Source organism: Coregonus lavaretus (genome assembly GCF_964263955.1).
Source record: "Coregonus lavaretus genome assembly, chromosome: 14".
Lineage (NCBI taxonomy): Eukaryota > Metazoa > Chordata > Actinopteri > Salmoniformes > Salmonidae > Coregonus > Coregonus lavaretus.
Window position 1 is genome coordinate 44,549,302 of NC_140001.1, and position 25,049 is coordinate 44,574,350.

The 25,049-nt window shown below is 43.4% G+C and overlaps 1 pseudogene across 1 annotated transcript in view; it reads right to left on the bottom strand.

The window, feature by feature from the left end:
• Positions 1-6,202: 6,202 nt before the first annotated feature.
• The window catches only part of LOC311141759 (metal transporter CNNM4-like), a 41,871-nt pseudogene continuing 23,024 nt past the window's right edge, over positions 6,203-25,049 (bottom strand). The window contains exons 5-7 of the transcript in view: positions 10,645-10,777; positions 6,711-6,895; positions 6,203-6,457 (exon numbers count right to left, since the gene is read on the bottom strand). The product of the transcript in view is annotated as a metal transporter CNNM4-like (transcript). The remainder of the gene's footprint in view (positions 6,458-6,710; positions 6,896-10,644; positions 10,778-25,049) is intronic.

Consider the following 25,049-nt stretch of genomic DNA (forward strand, 5'->3'; position numbering starts at 1 on the left):
AATAGGGTGCCATTTGGGACATATAACATTCTCTGCAGAACCAGATAGATAACTAAAACAACGACAAAAACAAAACAATCCACTGTTAATCTGCTTTCTGAAGGGAGAGGGGAGGATCTGTCTGCATCCCAAATGGCACCCTATTCCCTATGTAGTGCAGTACTTTTGACCAGGGTCCATAGGAATTTGGGTGTCATTTTGGGATGCAGCCTGTGTAAAGAGCTGGAATGAAAATAATACAGTATTTACAGTCATGGCTGATAACAGCCTTACAACATGCATACTAGACAGAGAAACTGATGTTGGTGGCAACATTGGCAATTGGTTAACAAACCAGGAATACTTCCTTCCATTCTAAAGTGCTTTTGTTCATGATAGTACAGTAGTCAAACATCAGTTCCAATATCCACACTAGCAATGTATAGCGCATGCACACTACTGTAAGTGGTACAGATGTAGGATGTTAATTGGATCACCCTGTTGCAGGAGCACTTTCCTGCAATGCAGGACAACTTTCCTGCAATGCAGGACATTATATACTTGTAGTGTACAGTATTTGTGGTATAAAAAGGCTTCTGAAGTTTGTAATTTCCACTTTGAAATTTCAGACTTGATTTTCCCTTACAAAAATGTATCAACCCCTACAAAAATGCACATTAATTATAATCCACATTTCCTGTTGCTGCAGGATAATTTTCCTGCTGTAGCAAACTGGCTCAAATTAAAATCCTACATCTGTATGCTAGAATTGATTTTGGAACTAAGCCTATCTGTAGTAGTATATAGTTTGGGCCCATCAAAATGTAGAAAGGGCAACTCAATCTCCAAATAAAACGCCACCCCTCATCGTAACTGCAGCAATAGAATTACGACATGGCTTGCCATTTTAATTACGCCATGTGGTCAAACTGCGCAAAAGTGAAGTTCAGTCATTAATTCAGAGCGGTTTAAGTTAGGGTTAATTAGGGACAGGGTTAAACTTAAGTTTAGGCATTCATTCCAAATGGTTAAGGTAAGGATGAAGATTTGAGATAGGGTAAAAGCAAACAAAACAAAAATGAGTGCCTAGCACTGGGATTTAACCTGCGATCCTCAGAGCCGTAGCTCCTTAATTACAGTGGGGGAAAAAAGTATTTAGTCAGCCACCAATTGTGCATGTTCTCCCACTTAAAAAGATGAGAGAGGCCTGTAATTTTTATCATAGGTACACGTCAACTATGACAGACAAATTGAGAAAAAAAAATCCAGAAAATCACATTGTAGGATTTTTTATGAATTTATTTGCAAATTATGGTGGAAAATAAGTATTTGGTCACCTACAAACAAGCAAGATTTCTGGCTCTCACAGACCTGTAACTTCTTCTTTAAGAGGCTCCTCTGTCCTCCACTCGTTACCTGTATTAATGGCACATGTTTGAACTTGTTATCAGTATAAAAGACACCTGTCCACAACCTCAAACAGTCACACTCCAAACTCCACTATGGCCAAGACCAAAGAGCTGTCAAAGGACACCAGAAACAAAAACGCCGCCAGGGACTCAAATCCTGCAGTGTCAGACGTTCCCCCTGCTTAAGCCAGTACATGTCCAGGCCCGTCTGAAGTTTGCTAGAGTGCATTTGGATGATCCAGAAGAGGATTGGGAGAATGTCATTTGGTCAGATGAAACCAAAATGTAACTTTTTGGTAAAAACTCAACTCATCGTGTTTGGAGGACAAAGAATGCTGAGTTGCATCCAAAGAACACCATACCTACTGTGAAGCATGGAGGTGGAAACATCATGCTTTGGGGCTGTTTTTCTGCAAAGGGACCAGGACGACTGATCCGTGTAAAGGAAAGAATGAATGGGGCCATGTATCGTGAGATTTTGAGTGAAAACCTCCTTCCATCAGCAAGGGCATTGAAGATGAAACGTGGCTGGGTCTTTCAGCATGACAATGATCCCAAACACACCGCCCGGGCAACGAAGGAGTGGCTTCGTAAGAAGCATTTCAAGGTCCTGGAGTGGCCTAGCCAGTCTCCAGATCTCAACCCCATAGAAAATCTTTGGAGGGAGTTGAAAGTCCGTGTTGCCCAGCGACAGCCCCAAAACATCACTGCTCTAGAGGAGATCTGCATGGAGGAATGGGCCAAAATACCAGCAACAGTGTGTGAAAACCTTGTGAAGACTTACAGAAAACGTTTGACCTGTGTCATTGCCAACAAAGGGTATATAACAAAGTATTGAGAAACTTTTGTTATTGACCAAATACTTATTTTCCACCATAATTTGCAAATAAATTCATTAAAAATCCTACAATGTGATTTTCTGGAGAAAAAAAATTCTCATTTTGTCTGTCATAGTTGACGTGTACCTATGATGAAAATTACAAGCCTCTCTCATCATTTTAAGTGGGACAACTTGCACAATTGGTGGCTGACTAAATACTTTTTTCCCCCACTGTATGTCCAATTGTCAAGTAGGCCATGTTCCAATTCTCCACCCTTCTCCCAAAGTGTGCATTTGCGCATTCCCTTGCATGGATTTAGTAATGGTGGCAGCTCCCTTTTGCCAACGCTTACACCAATCCTATGCTTTTGGCCTATATCCGTGATGAGCGTGCAAAAATCCAAAATAATCTGGAAGTAGCCTTAGTCATGCATTAATTTGAAGTTAGGATTCACCTCTTATTTCTATAGTTCCCTGTGTCTGGCTAGACTTCTCAGCCTCAGATTTGCTCTGAACAGTTCAACATGACGTATTAACCCTGAATCATTCCAATTTATTTAAAAAAGGGAAGTATAGACAGAATTCATCACTACACCACATCCCATCAAAAAAAAGAATAATGAAGTCAGGAAAGCTACACTGAGTCTACAAAACATTAGGAACACCTTCCTAATATTGAGTTGCACCACCTTTTACCCTCAGAACAGCCTCAATTCGTCGGAGCATGGACTACAAGGTGTCGAAAGTGTTCCACAGGGATGCTGGCCCATGGTGACATCAATGCTTTCCACAGTTGTGTCAAGTTGGCTGGATGTCCTTTGGGTGGTGGACCATTCTTGATACACACGGGAAACTGTTGAGCGTGAAAAACCCAGCAGCGTTGCAGTTCTTGACACCCTTTAAACTGGTGTGCCTGGCACCTTCTACCATACCCCGTTCAAAGGCATTTAAATATTTTGTCTTGCCCATTCACCCTATGAATGGCACACATACACAATCAATGTCTCAATTGTCTCAAGGCTTAAAAATCCTTCTTTAACCTGTCTCCTCCCCTTCATTTACACTGATTGAAGTGGATTTAACAGGTGACATCAATAAGGGATCTTAACAGGTGACATCAATAAGGGATCATAGCTTTAAGGGATCACAGTCCAGTTTTGGTTCCATGATCAATGTGAACACTTGTTGTTTTAAAGGAGGTGAGTGTCGGCCCACCAGTCCAGCGTAAAGATATTACTTTAGTGCTGCAGTGCTGCTGTGTTGTTTGATTTACAAAACATTGATCAATTTAGAGGAAATATAAAGTGATTATTTGGTAAAACAATGTTGTGCATTTGGACCACTTGTCACGACTTCTGCCGAGGCTGCCTCCCCTCCTTGTTCGGGCAGGTTTCGGTGTTCGTCGTCACCGGCTTACTAGCTGCTGCCGATCCATTTATCATCACTCCACTTGTCTTGTCTAATTAATCACACACACCTGGTCCTTATCCCCAATTAGTCATTGTATAAGTGTTCCCTCTGCTTCCTTGTCTGTGTAGGTGATTGTTTGTTGTGAGTTGTGTGTAGCGCTGTTGAGCTACCCTTACCTTGTTGTTGCCAGGGTAGATATTTCCCCTGTGCCTGAGTTTTGTTGTCGCATGCTTACGCAACTGTTTATCGACGGAATAAACTCTTTGGACGCGTATTACTCTCCTGCGCCTGACTCCTTCTATCACACGCGTCACACGCGTTCACCTTCCAACAGGACAACGACCCTAAGCACACAGCCAAGACAATGCAGCAGTGGCTTCGGGACAAGTCTCTGAATGTCCTTGAGTGGCCCAGCCAGAGCCCGGACTTGAACCCGTTCAAACATCTCTAGAGAAACCTGAAAATAGCTGTGCAGCGACGCTCCCCATCCATCCTGACAGAGCTTGAGAGGATCTGCAGAGAAGAATGGGAGAAACTCCCCAAATACAGGTGTGCCAAGCTTGTGGCCTCATACCCAAGAAGACTCGGGCCTGTAATCGCTGCCAAAGGTGCTTCAACAAAGTACTGAGTAAAGGGTCTGAATACTTATGTAAATGTTTCTTTTTCTTTTTAATACATTTGCAACATTTTCAAAAAACCTGTTTCGCTTTGTCATTATGGGGTATTGTGTGTAGATTGATGAGGGAAAAAAAACCATTTAATCAATTTTAGAATAAGGCTGCAACGTAACAAATTGTGAAAAATAGTCAAGGAGTCTGAAAACTTTCAGAATGCACTGTACATGCATATGTTACGGGGTAGAACTGTCAACCCATTTTGAACACACCCTTGTTGGTCTGCCAGGGGTGATTGTTAATTAAGGGCGTGGACTTTTGTATAAAAGCCTTCCTGGTTGTGTCAATCGGGGGATCCCCTTACTATGTGCTTGTCAGAATGCCTTGGGAGGACAGGAGCGGTGATGCCCATACCAGCCAGGTCACCCGTGATACAAGTCAGTATTCGATAGCCATCAATGTCTGAGGACGTTGGAAGATGATGTGGAAACCGGCCACTAGGGGCAACAGTTAGCGCTGTTCAGTCAGGTCACCCGTGATACAAGTCAGTATTCGACGTCCATCCATGTCTTAGGACGTCGGGAGATGACGTGGAAACTGGTCACTAGGGACAACAGTGATCTCTGTTACATTCAAGTAGGTTTCAGTTTTGCTAGGGTCTTGTGGACGGGGATGGCGGCTGGGTGTCGAAAAATATGGGTTGTTTATGAATTCGTGGACTAATAAAAAGGGTTAAAAAACGTAGGTGCTGGATTTTAGGCTGGTAGCAACCACCACAGGGTGTCCATTCAGAACACGAGGAAGCAGTAGTTCCAGTTCAAAGGTTTAATGAAGGTCCACACACACACACATACAACACCACTCTCTCTGATACTAATTGTGGTTCTGTAAAGAAAAGAGGAGAACTTAGGCTATAGCATAGTATGGGAAAAATATGCCTATTTGCATGTCAACAAACTAAACAGGCTATGTGGACCCAAACACATGCTAGATGCACAAATAAACAATAGAGCAATGTGTGAAATGTCAGAATAATAGTACAGAGAATTATTTCTTTCAGCTTTTATTTCTTTCATCACATTCCCAGTGGGTCAGAAGTTTACATACACTCAGTTAGTATTTGGTAGCATTGCCTTTAAATTGTTTAACTTGAGTCAAACGTTTCGGGTGGCCTTCCACAAGCTTCCCACAATACATTGGGTGAATTTTGGCCCATTCCTCCTGACAGAGCTGGTGTAATTGAGTCAGGTTTGTAAGCCTCCTTGCTCGCACACGCTTTTTCAGTTCTGCCCACACATTTTCTATAGGATTGAGGTCAGGGCTTTGTAATGGCCCCTCCAATACCTTGTTGTCCTTAAGCCATTTTACCACAACTTTGGAAGTATGCTTGGGGTCATTGTCCGTTTGGAAGACCCATTTGCGACCAAGCTTTAACTTCCTGACTGATGTTGCTTCAATATAACCACATAATTTTCCTTCCTCATGATGCCATCTATTTTGTGAAGTGCACCAGTCCCTCCTGCAGCAAAGCACCCCCACAGCATGATGCTGCCACCCCTGTGCTTCACGGTTGAGATGGTGTTCTTCGGCTTGCAAGCAACCCCCTTTGTCCTCAGACCAGAGGACATTTCTCCAAAAAGTAAGATCTTTGTCCCCATGTGCAGTTGCAAACCGCAGTCTGGCCTTTTTATGGCGGTTTTGGAGCAGTGGCTTCTTCCTTGCTGAGCGGTCTTTCAGGTTATGTCGATATAGGACTCGTTTTACTGTGGATATAGATACTTTTGTACCTGTTTCCTCCAGCATCTTCACAAGGTCCTTTGCTGTTGTAGATGTCCTAACCGACATGCCAAAACTATAGTTTGTTAACAAGAAATTTGTGGAGTGGTTGAAAATCAAGTTTTAAGGACTCCAACCCAAGTGGATGTAAACTTCCGACTTCAACTGTATATAGGTACGTGTACTAGTGTTTGTCATATGCTGCTCTCTGACTGGTTGTGGGGCAGACAGTTCTGCTCATTGATTAGGGAGGTGGTCTCGTCGACCAGAAGGGGGGCGGTCTCCGGGGTGGGAGTTGGGTTGGGGGTGTCGGAGGATAGGAGGCTGGGAGTGGTGGTGCCCACAGGGGACGTGGTACCCTCCAGACTAGGATGGCCGAAGTCAGGTGACTGGGGGGTGGAGTCCAGACGAGACGACATCACACCGTTCTGGTACTGGGCCTGCGATATCTGAGAGAAAGGGATAGAGAAGGAAGGAGAAAGGGATGGAGAGAGGGAGGGAGGGAGAGAGAGCGAGACTAAAAGAGTAAGAGGAACAATGATCATTGTAGGTTATGGATGGGAATCCTTTCAAATGTATTGTATTTCGAAACCTTGGCATTTGCTTTGATCTAATTATGCAGAGAGTTCAGTCTCTTAACTTTCTGCACCTTAGCTACCTTGTTGTGTTAGATTTCTACAATGGATGGATGGTCCTCCTTACCTTGACAAACTGCAGGTCTGTGAGAGCTCGTACGTAAAAGTCAGGGGTGTATCTTGGTGAGGGGACGGTGAACTGAGCGTTGAGCTGGCTATTGCTGCCGCTGATAGACAGAGACTCTGTACGATCTTCAGCGTTCAGAGATGCTGTCCTGTTCAAACCACTGATGTGGGATGGAGAGCGGAACTCTGAAAAACACACACATAAAATGTAGCATTAGAGTCAGCAAAAAGGACAAACACACACTCACATGTGCAGATGCATGCACACAAGGATATGGTGATGGCACAAAAAAAAATGCATACACATTCTAACACAGGTAAAACTGCAATGAAATGGTAGGCTAAATGTGAATAATGTGAATACTACTGTCGAACCAGCCAAAGGTGCATTCTAGAGATTAATACCGTTAATGCAAGAGACATGGTCTGGAGAACGAACTTCTCAGAGCAAACACACAAACAAACACACACATATCCACTTTAGGTTCAAATGGCCTGTGAGAGAAAGTCAGAAGGGTTAGGAGAGTTACTACACAGAGAGAAACACACACCTACAAGTCACAAACCAGAAATCTGTTCATTTCACACTGATACCACCAGATGTCGCAATTCACAATGTTAGGTTGCCATTGAATAATATACGATGCCAGTGCCTCAGTGAAGTGGATCCACCTGGATATATAAAACACCTTAGAGGCATGTTCTGCAGGTGTACCTAATCTGTAGAGCTTGCATATGCCAACTACGCTGAATTTCAAAGTGCGAAGAAGATGCATGAGTGAGTGTGTAACGATCAATGTGTGTATGTGTGTTTCGGTTGGTGTGGGCCAGACAGTGCAGTAATGAAGGTCAGGTGCACATTGTGGTGCAGAGTCTTAAGCCTTGTTCACATTTGCAGTTTGAAGTGACTCAAATAATTTTTTGGGGGCATATCCCAATCGAATCTGTTCTTTTTCCTGCAGTCTGAACAGCCAAAAAGCACATGGAATTGGATATTTCAAGCCACATTTCAACTTGCTGTTTAGACAGTCAGTTTGGACAGTCAGTATTCCGAAACTGATTTGAAAACAAAACTGACCCCATTTTGAAATCAGGCGACCCCACATGGAAATTAGCATTAAAACTACATAATTTTCTCTGTATCCCATGGCAAAATGTATAGAATTGCAGGAAATGTGTCTTAAACCTACAAAATGTTCTCTCCGCCAACAAGAACTGTGTGTGAACTGTTTGTGTCATGAACAGTGCTTGTGCCCATAGATATAGACGTGGCGCGTGCGCTCTATCCAAAATTACAACCAACTGATTGCAGCATTACCACAAAAATGAAGGAGGCAAGTGGAAGGGGGAGAAGGTAGGAAACTTGTTTGTTTGCCCTTTATTAAAGACCAAATTTGGCTGTTTTATTTGAGGACCAAAACATTTTGATGGCGGCGCCATACAGGTTGCAAAATAGTTGGGAAGAGATTTTGGATGTGCCGATTCCGTGGCACATGTTTATGAACTGATACGAAAAACAACGCTTGATTCAAAACTTTGAATTATAAATTATTAAAGAAATGTTTTGCCACAAACAGAATGTTATGTATATGGGGCATACAACCAATGTTCCCTTTAAGCTACGCGCGTGCGCGGATAAAATAAAAAAACAGAAATATCACATTTACATAAGTATTCAGACCCTTTACTCAGTACTTTGTTGAAGCACCTTTGGCAGCGATTACAGCCTCGAGTCTTCTTGGGTATGACGCTACAAGCTTGGCACACCTGTATTTGGGGAGTTTTTCCCATTCTTCTCTGCAGATCCTCTCAAGCTCTGTCAGGTTGGATGGGGAGCGTCGCTGCACAGCTATTTTCAGGTCTCTCCAGAGGTGTTCGATCGGGTTCAAGTCCGGGCTCTGGCTGGGCCACTCAAGGACATTCAGAGACTTGTCCCAAGCCACTCCTGTGTTGTCTTGGCTGTGTGATTAGGGTCGTAGTACTGTTGGAAGGTGAACCTTCGCCCCAGGCTGAGGTCCTGAGCGCTCTGGAGCATGTTTTCATCAAGGATCTCTCTGTACTTTGCTCCGTTCATCTTTCCCTTGATCCTGAACAGTCTCCCAGTCCCTGCCGCTGAAAAACATCCCCACAGCATGATGCTGCCACCACCATGCTTCACCGTAGGGATGGTGCCATGTTTCCTCCAGACGTGAAGCTTGGCATTCAGGCCGAAGAGTTCAATCTTGGTTTCATCAGACCAGAGAATCTTATTTCTCATAGTCTGAGAGTCTTTAGGTGCCTTTTGGCGACTCCAAGCGGGCTGTCATGTGCCTTTTACTGAGGAGTGGCTTCCGTCTGGCCTATCTACCATAAAGGCCTGTTTGGTGGAGTGCTGCAGAGACGGTTGTCCTTCTGGAAGGTTCTCCCATCTCCACAGAGGAACTCTGGAGCTCTGTCAGAGTGACCATCGGGTTCTTGGTGAACTCCCTAATCATGGCCCTTCTCCCCCGATTGCTCAGTTTGGCCGGGCGGCCAGCTCTAGGAAGAGTCTTGGTGGTTCCAAAATTCTTCCATTTAAGAACGATGGAGGCCACTGTGTTCTTGGGGACCTTAAATGCTGCAGATATTTTTTGGTACCCTTCCCCAGATCTGTGCCTCTACACAATCCTGTCTCAGAGCTCTACGGAAAATTCCTTCGACCTCATGGCTTGGTTTCTGTCCAATTAATTGAATTTACCACAGGTGGACTCCAATCAAATTGTAGAAATATCTTAAGGATGATCAATTGAAACAGGATGCACCTGAGCTCAATTTCGAGTTTCACAGCAAAGGGTCTGAATTTTTTTTTGTATTTATTTGTTTACATTTGCAAAAATGTATAATAATATAATATGTCCTCCGTGTACAACGTAAAACACCAAATAATGCATGCAGAGCAGAATTAGGCCGATACCCGCTAATTATCAAAATCCAGAAAAGAGCTGTTAAAATCTACAACCACCTAAAAGGAAGCGATTCCCAAACCTTCCATAACAAAGCCCTCACCCACAGAGAGATTAACGTGGAGCAAGCTGGTCCTGGGGCTCTGTTCACAAACAAAAACAGACCCCACAGAGCCTCAGGACAGCAATACAATTAGACCCAACCAAATCATGAGAAAACAAAAAGATAATTACTTGACATATTGGAAAGAATTAACAAAACAACAGAGCAAACTAGAATACTATTTGGCCCTAAACAGAGACTACACAGTGGCAAAATACCTGATCGCTGTGACTGACCCAACATTAAGGAAAGCTTTGACTATGTACAGACTCAGTAAAAATAGCCTTGCTATTGAGAGAGGCCGCCGTAGGGAGACCTGGCTCTCAAGAGAAGACAGGCTATGTGCACACTGCCCACAAAATGAGGTGGCAACTGAGCTGCACTTCCTAACCTCCTGCCAAATGTATGACCATATTAGAGACACATTACACAGATTACACAGACCCACAAAGAATTCGAAAACAAATCCAATTTTGATAAACTCCCATATATATTGGGTGAAATACCATAGTGTGCAATCACAGCAGCAAGATTTGTGACCTGTTGCCACAACCAGTGAAGCACAAACACAATTGTAAATACAACCCATATTTACATTTATTTATTTCCCTTTTGTACTTTAACTATTTGCACATCGTTACAATACTGTACTGTATATAGCCATAATATGACATTTGAAATGTCTCTATTCCTTTGGAACTTTTGTGAGTGTAATGTTCACTGTTTATTTTTGATAGTTTATTTCACTTTTGTTCATTATCTATTTCACTTGCTTTGGCAATGTCAACATATGTTTCCCATGCCAATAAAGCCATTTGAATGTAATTGAATTGAGAGGAAAGAGAGAAAGAGAGAGAGATAGAGAGGGGGGAAGCAGAGAGAAAGAGTTGTGCTTTGAGAGAGAGAGAAACAGACAGAGCATATAATGGAGGAGAAAGAGGACTTGCCTAACGTGGGAGCGCTGAGAGCCATTACACCATAGAAGGAGAATGGTCCTGTCTCAAACTTCATGTTTTCGTTCCCGGCCTCAACTTCTACTCGCCCCTGAGAGACACAAAGAGAAACACATACAATGGATTAGGGACAAACAACAACAACAACAACAACAACAAGTGAGGGAGAATGAAGGAGGCCTCGGGGGAGTCACGTGTGCTCTCGACGAGGATGGCTGTGTAGTTGAGGAGCTCCGTCGAACACAACAGTAAATCGATTTTGGCAATGATATTTACCCATTTTAGGCCATAGTTATACTCATAGAAGTGAAAGGCACATTTTGATACAACCAAAAATAACAAATGTCTAACCGGGATAGCCGCAAATCACAGCGCGTAAAGGATTCACTACAGACACAACCGTCCAAGCTTAGCAAGAACATGGAGGCTGCCTATGGGTCAGATAGGTCAACTCTTACCTCCGAAATCAGAGCAATTCATTTTCCACCCAAAATATTGAACAAGATACATCAGAAATCAAGATCACGATGGAGGAAATAGATGGGGAAATCGATACACTGACCAACCGCGTTAGCAAAGCAGAGGACCGTGTCGCAACTTTGGAGAATGGCGAGGTCACAACGAAAGGTCGGGTAGACGAAATCCAGAAGGAATCGCAAAAACTACAAGACCATGTTGATAATTTGAATAACAGAGGGCATCGCTGTAATATAAAAATCTTGGGCGTTCCTGAGATGACAGAAAACAAAGACATGATACAGTTCCTACAGAGGGAAATCCTGAATATGCTGGAATGCCACTTTGAGAGGCCACTTGAGATACAGAGGGCACATAGAGTCCCCACAGACCCACCCAGAAGAGAGCAGGAAGAGGGAGGCCGACCGCAGCCCATCATGGTCAACATGCTACGTTATCAGGTGAAGGACTAACTATGTTAAACAAGATATTTGCTACTAAATATAAGCATAATAGATTATATCATAAAAAAGCTGAGTATGCACTGTTCCGCCTTAACCAATCTTACTGGGAGATGGGTGAAAAACCTGTCCGCTTGCTGACATACAGACTAAAGCTGTAAAACAGTAGGAGCCATATAGCTGGCATACGGTTGCAAAATGTTACAATTTCTACCTCTTCGAAGCAGATAAATTAGGAGTGGAGAGGCTTCTACAACCACCTTTATACATCACAGGGTCAAACAAAAGTTGGATAGCTTTTTTGCACACCTGATTTTACCACAACTCTCAGATAAGGATAGAGATTATTTAGATGCACGATTTAGGGTTGGAGAGATCTCTCAGGTTATCAAGAATACACCTTCTAACAATCCTCCCTTCTGACTGTTATAAAAAGTTTGAGACTGGGGGGGGGGCAAGTAGCTTAGTGGTTAAGAGCGTTGTGCCAGTAACCAAAAGGTCGCTGGTTCTAATCCCCGAGCTGACTAGGTGAAAAATCTGTCAATGTGCCCTTGAGCAAGGCACTTAACCCTAATTGCTCATATAAGTCGCTCTGGATAAGAGCGTCTAGTAAATGTAATTATTACTCCAATTTTGCTAGAGGTATACAGTGCATTCGGAAAGTATTCAGACCCCTTGACTTTTTCCACATGTTGTTACGTTACAGCCTTATTCTAAAATGGATTAAATAAAGGGACGGGCTAAACCAGGCTGGTACCAGATGGAGTCTGAGCCTGTGGGGGAGTCTCCCCTGGCTTTGAATTTTTGGCACAGTAAGACCACAACTGAAGGATCAACCCACTGTTACAAACACTAGAACCTTGTGGGGTAAGATACATAGATCTGGACCTTTATAAATCGCTTCACGCCCCTCTGTGGCACAATAAGTGTATCCTAATTAGAGGTAAAACAATTTTTTGGGGTACAGTGGCAACAAGTAGAAATCAATTATCTGTTGGTTGTAGTTGATGAGCACTGTAAGCAATTCTTAAGTTTTGCCCACATTACTGAGAATTATAAGCTGACACAGAATCAATATTGGAGACACCTCCAGCTACGAAGTTCTTTGTCAAATGGTTGGGAAGCCCCCTTACCTGTCCCATAGCCAGCCCGATTGAAAAAATACTAACCAAGCCATTAACCCATAGGGTGGTGGCTCCAATAATTTATAATCTGCTACAGGAGCAATTGACTGATCCTTTAAATAAGGTTAAAGTACAATGGGCAAAATAATTGGCTCTAGATACAGTGGCTTGAGAAAGTATTCACCCCCCTTGGCATTTTTCCTATTTTGTTGCCTTACAACCTGGAATTAAAATGGATTTTTGGGGGGGTTGTATCATTTGATTTACACAACATGCCTACCACTTTGAAGATGCAAAATATATTTTATTGTGAAACAAACAAGAAATAAGACAGAAAAACAGAAATCTTGAGCGTGCATAACTATTCACCCCCACAAAGTCAATACTTTGTAGAGACACCTTTTGCAGCAATTACAGCTGCAAGTCTCTTTGGGTATGTCTCTATAAGCTTGGCACATCTAGCCACTGGGATTTTTGCCCATTCTTCAAGGCAAAACTGCTCCAGCTCCTTCAAGTTGGATGGGTTCCGCTGGGGTACAGCAATCTTTAAGTCATACCACAGATTCTCAATTGGATTGTCTGGGCTTTGACTAGGCCATTCCAAGACATTTAAATGTTTCCCCTTAAACCACTCGAGTGTTGCTTTAGCAGTATGCTTAGGGTCATTGTCCTGCTGGAAGGTGAACCTCTGTCCCAGTCTCAAAACACCAAACGTGTTTGCTTATTTTTTTCTTTAAGCAATGGCTTTTTTCTGGCCACTCTTCCGTAAAGCCCTGCTCTGTGGAGTGTACGGCTTAAAGTGGTCCTATGGACAGATACATTTTTGATAATGGATTTAATGGTGCTCCGTGGGATGTTCAAAGTTTCAAATATTTGTTTATATCCCAACCCTGATCTGTACTTCTCCACAACTTTGTCCCTGACCTGTTTGGAGAGCTCATTGGTCTTCATGGTGCCGCTTGCTTGGTGGTGCCCCTTGCTTAGTGGTGTTGCAGACTCTGGGGCCTTTCAGAACAGGTGTATATATACTGAGATCATGTGACAGATCATGTGACACTTAGATTGCACACAGGTGGACTTTATTTAACTAATTATGTGACTTCTGAATGTAATTGACAGGAAAAACAGAGAGATAGATACAGTATATAGACAGACAGACAGACAGACAGACAGACAGACAGACAGACAGACAGACAGACAGACAGACAGACAGACAGAGAGAGAGATATATAGATTGATGGACGGACGGACAGACAGACAGACAGACAGACAAAGAGATAGATACAGTGGGGGAAAAAAGTATTTTGTCAGCCACCAATTGTGCAAGTTCTCCCACTTAAAAAGATGAGAGAGGCCTGTAATTTTCATCATAGGTACACGTCAACTATGACAGACAAAATGAGAAAAAAATCCAGAAAATCACATAGTAGGATTTTTAATGAATTTATTTGCAAATTATGGTGGAAAATAAGTATTTGGTCAATAACAAAAGTTTCTCAATACTTTGTTATATACCCTTTGTTGGCAATGACACAGGTCAAACGTTTTCTGTAAGTCTTCACAAGGTTTTCACACACTGTTGCTGGTATTTTGGCCCATTCCTCCATGCAGATCTCCTCTAGAGCAGTGATGTTTTGGGGCTGTCGCTGGGCAACACAGACTTTCAACTCCCTCCAAAGATTTTCTATGGGGTTGAGATCTGGAGACTGGCTAGGCCACTCCAGGACCTTGAAATGCTTCTTACGAAGCCACTCCTTCGTTGCCCGGGCGGTGTGTTTGGGATCATTGTCATGCTGAAAGACCCAGCCATGTTTAATTTTCACTCAAAATCTCACGATACAAGGCCCCATTCATTCTTTCCTTTACACGGATCAGTCGTCCTGGTCCCTTTGCAGAAAAACAGCCCCAAAGCATGATGTTTCCACCCCCATGCTTCACAATAGGTATGGTGTTCTTTGGATGCAACTCAGCATTCTTTGTCCTCCAAACACGACGAGTTGAGTTTTTACCAAAAAGTTATATTTAGGTTTCATCTGACCATATGACATTCTCCCAATCCTCTTCTGGATCATCCAAATGCACTCTAGCAAACTTCAGACGGGCCTGGATATGTACTGGCTTAAGCAGGGGGACACATCTGGCACTGCAGGAATTGAGTCCCTGGCGGCGTAGTGTGTTACTGATGGTAGGCTTTGTTACTTTGGTCCCAGCTCTCTGCAGGTCATTCACTAGGTCCCCCTGTGTGGTTCTGGGATTTTTGCTCACCGTTCTTGTGATCATTTTGACCCCACGGGGTGAGATCTTGCGTGGAGCCCCAGATCGAGGGAGATTATCAGTGAGCTTGTATGTCTTCCATTTCCTAATAATTGCTCCCACAGTTGATTTCTTCAAACCAAGCTGCTTACCAATTGCAGATTCAGTCTTCCCAGCCTGGTGCAGGTCTACAATTTTGTTTCTGGTGTCCTTGACAGCTCTTTGGTCTTGGCCATAGTGGAGTTTGGAGTGTGACTGTTTGAGGTTGTGGACAGGTGTCTTTTATACTGATAACAAGTTCAAACTGGTGCCATTAATACAGGTAACGAGTGGAGGACAGAGGAGCCTCTTAAAGAAGAAGTTACAGGTCTGTGAGAGCCAGAAATCTTGCTTGTTTGTAGGTGACCAAATACTTATTTTCCACCATAATTTGCAAATAAATTCATTAAAAATCCTACAATGTGATTTTCTGGAAAAAAAAATCTCAATTTGTCTGTCATAGTTGACGTGTACCTATGATGAAAATTACAGGCCTCTCTCATCTTTTTAAGTGGGAGAACTTGCACAATTGGTGGCTGACTAAATACTTTTTTCCCCACTGTAGGTGGACAGACAGACAGAGAGATAGTGCCTTCAGAAAGTTGTGCTACTCCTTGACTTTTCCCACATTTTGTTATGTTACAGCCTGAATTTAAAATGGATTAAATTGAGATTTTGTGTCACTGGCCTACACACAATACCCCATAATGACAAAGTGGAATTTTGTTTACAAATTAATAGAAAATGATAAGTGAAATGTCTTGAGTCAATAATTATTCAACCCCTTTCTTATGGCAAGCCTAAATAAGTTCAGGAGTACAAATGAGCATAGATTCACTCTGTGTGCAATAATAGTGTTTAACATGATTTTTGAATGACTACCTCATCTCTGTACCCCACACATACAATTATCTGTAAGGTCCCTTAGTCGAGCAGTGAATTTCAAACACAGAATCAACCACAAAGACCATGGAGGTTTTGCAATGCCTCGCAAAAAGGGCACCCATTGGTAGATGGGTTAAAAAATAAAACTAAAAAATATCCCATTGAGCATGGTGAAGCTATTAATTACACTTTGGTTGGTGCAGTCACTACAAAGATACAGGCGTCATCCCTAACTCATTTGGTGGAAAGGAAGGAAACCGCTCAGGGATTTCACCATGAGGCCAATGGTCAATTTAAAACAGTTACAGAGTTTAATGGCTGTGATAGGAGAACACTGAGGATGGATCAACAACATTGTAGTTACTCAACAATACTAACCTAAATGTCAGTGAAAAGAAGGAAACCTGTACAGAATACACATATTCCAAAACATGCATCCTGTTTGCAATTAGGCACTAAAGTAAAACAGCAAAAAATGTGGCAAAGAAATTAACTTTATGTCCTGAATACAAAGTAATGTTTGGGGCAAATCCAACACATCACATCACTGAGTATCACTCTTCATATTTTCAAGCATGGTGGTGGCTGCATTATGTTATGGGTATGCTTGTCATCTGCAAGGACTAGGGAGTTTTTTAGGATAAAAGTAAATGGAATAGAGCTAAGCAAAGGCAAATTCCTAGAGGAAAGCCTGGTTCCAACAGACACTGGGAGACCAATTCACCTTTCAGCAGGACAATAACCTAAAACACAAGGCCAAATATACACTTGACTTGCTTACCAAGATGACATTGAATGTTCCTGAGTGGCCCAGTTATAGTTTTGACTTAAATAGGATAGAAAATCTATGGCAAGACTTGAAAATGACTGTCTATCAATGATCAACAACCAACTTGACAGAGCTTGAAGATAAAAAAAAGAATAATGTGCAAATATTGTACAATTCAGGTGTGCAAAGCTCTTAGAGACTTATATATAAATGCCTGGAATATTTCAATTTTGGAGAATCTCTTATATAATGGGTTAAAGTTATGTATAGTAACCCTAGGTATAAAATAGTAAATAATGGCTACTTCAGAAAATATTAAACTGTCAAGAGGAGTAAAACAAGGTTGCCCACTATCGGCATATCTATTTATTACAGTGCCTTCGGAAAGTATTCAGACCCCTTGACTTTTTCCAAATTTTGTTACGTTACAGCCTTATTCTAAAATTGATAAACAAAAAAGAAATCCTCAGCAATCTACACACAATACCCCATAATTTTAGCAAATGTATTAAAAATAATAAACAGAAATACCTTACATAAGTATTCAGACCCTTTGCTATTACACTCAAGATTGAGCTCAGGCGCATCCTGTTTCCATTGATCATCCTTGAGATGTATCTACAACATGATTGGAGTCCACCTGTGGTAAGTTCAATTGATTGGACATGATTTGGAAAGGCACACACCTGTCTATATAAGGTCCCACAGTTGACAGTGCATGTCAGAGCAAAAACCAAGCCATGAGGTCAAAGGAATTGTCTGTAGAGCTCCGAGCCAGGATTGTGCCGAGACACAGATCTGAGGAAGGGTACCAAAAAATTCTGCAGCATTGAAGGTCCCCAAGAACACAGTGGCCTCCATCATTCTTAAATGGAAGAAGTTTGGCACCACCAAGGCTCTTCCTAGAGCTGGCCGTCCGGCCAAACTGAGCAATCGGGGGAGAAGGGCCTTGGTCAGGGAGGTGACCAAGAAACCGATGGTCATTCTGACAGAGCTCTAGATTTCCTCTGTGGCAATGGGGGAAACTTCCAGAAGGACAACCATCTCTGCCAGCACTCCACCAATCAGGCCTTTATGGTAGAGTGGCCAGACGGAAGCCATTCTTCAGTAAAATGCACGACAGCCCGCTTGGAGTTTTCCAAAAGGCACCTAAAGACTCTCAGACCAAGATTCTCTGGTCTGATGAAACCAAAATTGAACTCAACGTAGGAGTGGCTTCGGGACAAGTCTCTGAATGTCCCTATTTGTGGAAAAATCACCCTGATTAACTCTTTAGTCATATCCGAGTTTACCTATTTGCTTATGGCCTTGCCTACACCTAACAACTTGTTTTTTAAATGATATGAGCAAAAAATATTCCATTTGATTTGGAACAGCAAGCCAGACCAAATTAAACGGGCCTATTTATGTAATGAATATGAATACGGAGGGTAGAAATGATTAAATATTAAAGCATTAGACCTCTCACTAAAGGCTTCAGTCATATAAAAGTTATACTTAAATCAGAACTGGTTCTCTAGCAGATTAGTAAGAATGTCTCACCCCATGTTCAAGAATGGCCTTTTCCCCTTTATTCAGATTACAACCTCTCACTTTTGGTTATTTGAAAATGAAATCATCTCCAAAATACAGCTATTTTTAAAACCAGCCGTAGAACGTTGGTTGCAATTTCAGTTTAATCCACCAGAAAAGACAGAACAAATATTATGGTTAAACTTGAATATACTAATTGATTTAAAAAACAAACATTTTTGGGATTGTTTTTCACAAACAATATAATCTTTGTAAATGATATCATAAATAGGACTTGTGGAGTTATGTCACACATGCAGCTAACAAAAATATATGGAAATGTCTGCTCTACTCAAAATTACAACCAACTAATTGCAGCAAGTGGAAGGGGGGGAAAGTAAGGAACATGTCTGTCGGCCCTGCATTAAAGACCAAAATACCAGTTTCATTTAAGAATGAAAAAATTGACAGCTGTGCATGTGTCAACTCTGGCTCTGGGACTCTATATGTTGAGCCAGGGTGTGTTCATTCTGTTGTGTTTATTTCTATGTTGGCTAGAGTGACTCCCAATCAGAGGCAACGAGTGTCAGCTGTCGTTGGTTGTCTCTGATTGGGAGCCATATTTAAACTGTCTGTTTTCCCTTTGTGTTTGTGGGATTTTGTTCCGTGTTGGTCATTGTTACCGTGGATTTCACGAGTCGTTTCTTGTTTTGTTTATTGTTGTCTATTATCACTAAAGATAATAAAGTCAAACATGTTCGTTCATCACGCTGCGCCTTGGTCTATTCCCTACGACGATCGTGACAGCATGAGGGAGAGGAGAGGAGAGGAGAGGAGAGGAGACTGCACATGTCACCTACTGCTCCACATCTCCTCCCTCCTATTTCTTAACAGAAACATCCCACTGACTAGACCCAGCTCCCCATGGAGGCATGAACACTACTGCAGTATATCATGTGGAGGAAGGGCTCGGGCTGGCCAGGGAGTGTGTGTGTTAGGAGTGTGTGCAGTGCCCAGGGTCGAGTCACACAGTAAAGGACATACAGCTGAGCACACCCTCAGAGTATACAAAAGGACATATGGACTTAAACGTAACAAGCACAACAGTTTACACAATTCGGAACCATGTGTGGTATGTTTAAAGTAGGGGAGGGGTGGAGAGGAAGAGAAAGAGAAAGAATCTAACCAGAGAGAGAGTGGGAGGAGGACACAGGACACAGGAGACAGAAGGTAGGGAGTGAGGAAGGAAAATAGAGAGTGAGAGGCGAAAAGCCATGCGTTATCCATCAGCTTTCACAATATACCGTACTGACAGCGGACACACACACTGTAGGTGAGTTTGATATTGAGCACACAGAGTCAGACAGGCTTTTAGTACATGCTGAAATCATCCCTGGACAAAGGCACCTCTGGAGCACCTGCTATCTCTCCGTCCTATATTTATTAACCTGAATATGAAGCCATTTCATAAAGTACAGTTCACACCAGACCTGAGTTCAAATACTGTTTTAAATAATTTCACAATACTTTATATGTATGTGCTTGATTGACCTTGGCTTAACTGGACTGATAGAATAGTATTTGAACCCAGGTCTGGTTTGCAGTTCAGTACAATTCAGCATAGTGCATTACATTATGAGACACATTTAATGATAGCTGGGTAGACCATAATACACTATTTACACAAAAGTATGTGGACACCCCTTCAAATTAGTGGATTCGGCTATTTCAGCCACACCCATTGCTGTCAGGTGTATTAAATCGAGCACACAGCCATGCAATCTCCATAGACAAACATTGGCAGTAGAATGGCCTTACTGAAGAGCTCAGTGACTTTCAACGTGCACCGTCATAGGATACCACCTTTCCAACAAGTCGTGTCGTCAAATGTCTGCCCTGCTAGAGCTTTCCCGGTCAACTGTAAGCACTGTTATTGTGAAGTGGAAACGTCTAGGAGCAACAACGGCTCAGCAGTGAAGTGATAGGCCACACAAGCTCACAGAATGGGACCGCCGAGTGCTGAAGCATGTAAAAATCGTCTGTCCTTGGTTGCAACACTCACTACCGAGTTCTAAACTGCCTCTGGAAGCAACGTCAGCACAAAAACTGTTCGTCGGGAGCTTCATGAAGTGGGTTTCTATGCCTGAGCAGCCGCACACAAGTCTAAGCTCACCATACGCAATGCCAAGCATCGGCTGGAGTGGTGTAAAGCTCGCTGCTATTGGACTCTGGAGCAGTGTAAACGCATTCGCTGGAGTGATGAATCACACTTCACCATCTAGCAGTTCGACGGACGAATCTGGGTTTGGCGGATGCCAGGAGAAAGCTACCTGCCCAAATGCATAGTGCCAAATGTAAAGTTTGGTGGAGGAGGAATAATGGTGGGGCTGTTTTTCATGGTTCAGGCTAGGCCCCTTAGTTCCAGTGAATGGGAATCTTAATGCTACAGCATACAATTACATTCTAGACGATTCTGTGCTTCCAACTTTGTGGCAACAGTTTGGGGAAGGCCCTTTCCTGTTTCAGCATGACAATGCCCCCATGCACAAAGCGAGGTCCATACAGAAATGGTTTGGAAAGCCTTCCCAGAAGAGTGGAGGCTGTTATAGCAGCAAAGGGGGGACCAACTCCATATTAATGCCCATGATTTTGGAATGAGAATTTTGACGAGCAGGTGTCCACATACTTTTGGTCATGTAGTGTACATTTAGCCTAGATATATATAGTTGAACATTATTTTCAGGTCTTATAGGAACATTTGTATTTTTTAAAATAATGTCTTTATCCAGAGCGACTTACAGTAGTGAGTACATACATTTTCATATTTCTTTTGGTACTGGGCCCCCGTGGCAATCAAACCCAAAACCCTGGTGTTGCAAGTGCCATGCTCTACCAACTGAGCCATCAGGCTGAGTGGGTTACACATTGGGTTTAAGTTCAACCGTAACATGACTTGACCCATTAACCAGTCAATGCTAGCAGTTTGTGTGTTTATTCATGTGTCTAGGTAGGTCAAGGTGTCCAAAGTTCAGACTGAATCATCAACAGTTCGCCCCTAACTGGGCCCTTATGTCTCTTGCATTTGCTGCTTTCTGTTTTCAAGCAATGTGAACAGAAACCAGGAAATTGAGATCTTGATTCCTTTATTATTTGTGAGATAGTGCTAGGCTTTTTCACCTTGTCGGCTCAGGGATTCGAACAAGCAACCTTTCGGTTACTGGCCCAACGCTCTAACCTGCTAGGCTACCTGCCGCCTCTCATTGGAGAGTGTTAAGCCCTTAGAGCGACTGTAGGAGTCAGAGCTCTCCGTCAGCCAGTGGTTTGTTAATAACTTATGACCCCTTCACTGGGGGGTCAGGAGCATGCGCGTGCGTGTGTGTTTTGCTCTCCCCTCTCCAATCAGTTTTCAATTGCCACACACACACATCTCAGACCTAGCAAAAATACATTTCCCGGGAAACATTATGTGGTCATACATTTCCTGGGAAACATTAAGTAGCCATTGTGAGTCAACATCAACGTCAGAGTCACCTCTGTGGGGTCCTGAGTGTGTGTGTGACGGGAGCCTGCGTCTGACACACACACACTGCTGAGAAACCATGCAGAGAAATAATCAACAACAACACACACACACACACACGCAGGCTGACAGGCACAGACGAAAGCTTTATTACTTCATTTGGATCCAAAACGTACCATTGTGAGGAAGCTTGAGTAAGCTTGTGCGAGACTACACACAAACAAACAACCCATCCCACCCATAATCATTCTCCCCTCTCTCCCTCATCCCCCTCTCCCTCAGTCACACCAAGGCACACATTTTTGTGTGATGACGATAATATTCAGGAAAAATATCACTATTAATGTCTGGGAACCCTAGCTGCGACACAGTCATACAAACAAACAACCAGAAATGTTTATAGACCTACGTAATGGTTAGTACCAGGATAGATGCGTACACATGCACGCACACACACACACACACACACACACACACACACACACACACACACACACACACACACACACACGGTCCTATTTCTCATGACTTTATCTTCTCCAATGCCTATGCTCTTTCATAAACAAATGCAGCCCACACACACACTTACATACACACACTGTACATTTCTGAGAACAACCAATTCATTAATTCGTGACCACACATGTCATAATACCACAAACACAGTTACTGTAGGCACCTCATGATGTGTACAAACAAACATATGATTACACAAAATTAACCAAATATCTCCTCTTTCCCTTTCCGTCTCCTCTCTGTTCCTCTCTTTCTTTTCCAGGCAGTCCAATCCCCCTGTAGGAGTATAACATTATTTGCAAGAGCAACTGTCAACAATAAACAATGAGGGTAAAATTCCCATTCCACCTCCTAACATCCTATTGTTGGCAACATGGCTCTGCATGTTGACAGTGTTGCGGTCCCACCCCCACATCCCCCACCCCTAAACATAGCTGGATTATTCCACCTGTGGGGTCTCCTATGTCCTGCCTCCCACTGGGTGGATACCATCATCATGAGTGAGGGGTGTGGAGGCGAACGAGTTGCCTAACGATCCCTGGATTACTGGCCCTGGATAATGACTGTTTGGGGACCCTAATGCCATAACTGACTTATGGGGAAAACTATGGGGTGGGGGGTCGGGTGTGTGTGTGTGTGTGTGTTTCTAGTGTGTGTACACAAAGTGGGGCAGAGGCTTGCTGGAGGGTTGGTATTTTTCACCTCAGCACAGCTCTACCAGACCCAGCCATCACAGCACATCTCTACCAGACCCGGCCCATTACAGCACATCTCTACCAGACCCGGCCCATTACAGCACAGCTCAACCAGATCCGGCCCATCACAGCAGAGCTCTACCAGACCCGGACCATCACAGCAGAGCTCTACCAGACCCGGCCCATCACAGCAGAGCTCTACCAGACCCGGACCATCACAGCAGAGCTCTACCAGACCCGGACCATCACAGCAGAGCTCTACCAGATCCGGCCCATCACAGCAGAGCTCTACCAGACCTGGCCCATCACAGCAGAGCTCTACCAGACCCGGCCCATCACAGCAGAGCTCTACCAGACCCGGACCATCACAGCACAGCAGACCAGGCCCACCTCAACTCAGCCCAGCTCTACACAGCACCGACCACTACCCTAGGGTCTGGCAAAACATTGTCGAGGGTAGTACACCACATGATGCAGTCCACACCATGTATCATTCACATCATTAGCCCTCATATGCTGAGAGTTTGGAACTTCGCCAGCCGCACTGCCCTCCACACCACCCTCCTCAATTCCCCCCACAACCGCCGTCCCGGGCTAGTTTTGGTTACCTTCCTTACTACCATCACCAGGACAGGCCTGAGACAGCACAGCTGACCTTCATCACAGGGGCCCCTCAGGGGTGCGTCCTTAGTCCCCTCCTGTACTAACTGTTCCTCCACGACTGCGTGGCCAAGCACAACTCAAACACCATCATTAAGTTTGCAGACGACATGACGGTGGTAGGCCTGATCACCGACGACGATGGGACAGCCTATAGGGAGGAGGTCAGAGACCTGGCAGTGTGGTGCCAGGACAACAACCTCACCCTCAAGACAAAGGAGCTGATCGTGGACTACAGGAAAAGGAGGGCCGAGCACGCCCCCATTCACAACGATGGTGCCGTAGTGGAGGGGTCGAGAGCTTCAAATTCCTTGGTGTCCACATCACTAAGGACCTATCATGATCCAAACACACCGAGGCAGTCGTGAAGAGGGCACGACAACGCCTATTCCCCCTCAGGAGGCTGAAAAGATTTGGCATGGGACCTCAGATCCTCAAAAAGTTCTACAGCTGCATTATCGAGAGCATCCTGACTGGTTCCATCACCGTTTGGTATGGCAACTGTTCGGCATCCATCCTCAATACGCTACAGAGGGTAGTGCGTACGGCCCAGTACATCACTGGGGCCAAGCTTCCTGCTATCAAAGACCTCTATAGCATGCGGTGTCAGAGGAAGGCCCTAAAAATTGTCAAAGACTCCAGCCACCCAAGTCATAGACTGTTCTCTATGCTACAACATGGCAAGCGGTACTGGAACGCCAGGTCTGGGACCAAAAGGCTCCTTAATAGCTTCTAAGCCATAAGACTGCTGAACAGTTAATCAAATGGCTACCCGGACTATTTGCATTGACCCCCTTATTTTATTCAAAAAAAATTCTACTGACTCTCTTGCACAGGCTTGATGTACACTCACTGGACTCTATCAATCAATCAATCAATTTTATTTTATATAGCCCTTCTTACATCAGCTAATATCTCGAAGTGCTGTACTCTAACCACACACTCACACATGCTACACTGACACTCCAACACACATACAAAACACACAAATGCATATTGACGCCACACGCACACACACACATTCACACTCTTCACATACGCTGCTGCTACTTTCTGTTTATTATCTATGCATAGTCACTTTACCCCTACCTACATGAACATATTACCTCAATTACCTCGACTAACCCGTACCCCTGCACATTGACCCGGTACCCCTTGTATATAATCTCGTTATTGTTATTTTATTGTGTTACTATTTTTCCTTTATTTACCAAATGTTTCTTACTTACAGTGCATTCGGAAAGTATTCAGACCCCTTCCCTTTTTCCACATTTTGTTACGTTACAGCCTTATTCTAAAATTGATTTTAAAAAAGTATCATCAATCTACACACAATACCCCATAATGACAAAGCAATAACAGGTTTTTAGAATTGTTGCACATGTAAAAAAAAATGTAAAACAGAAATACCTTATTTACATAAGTATTCAGACTCTTTGCTATGAGACTCGAAATTGAGCTCAGGTGCATCAT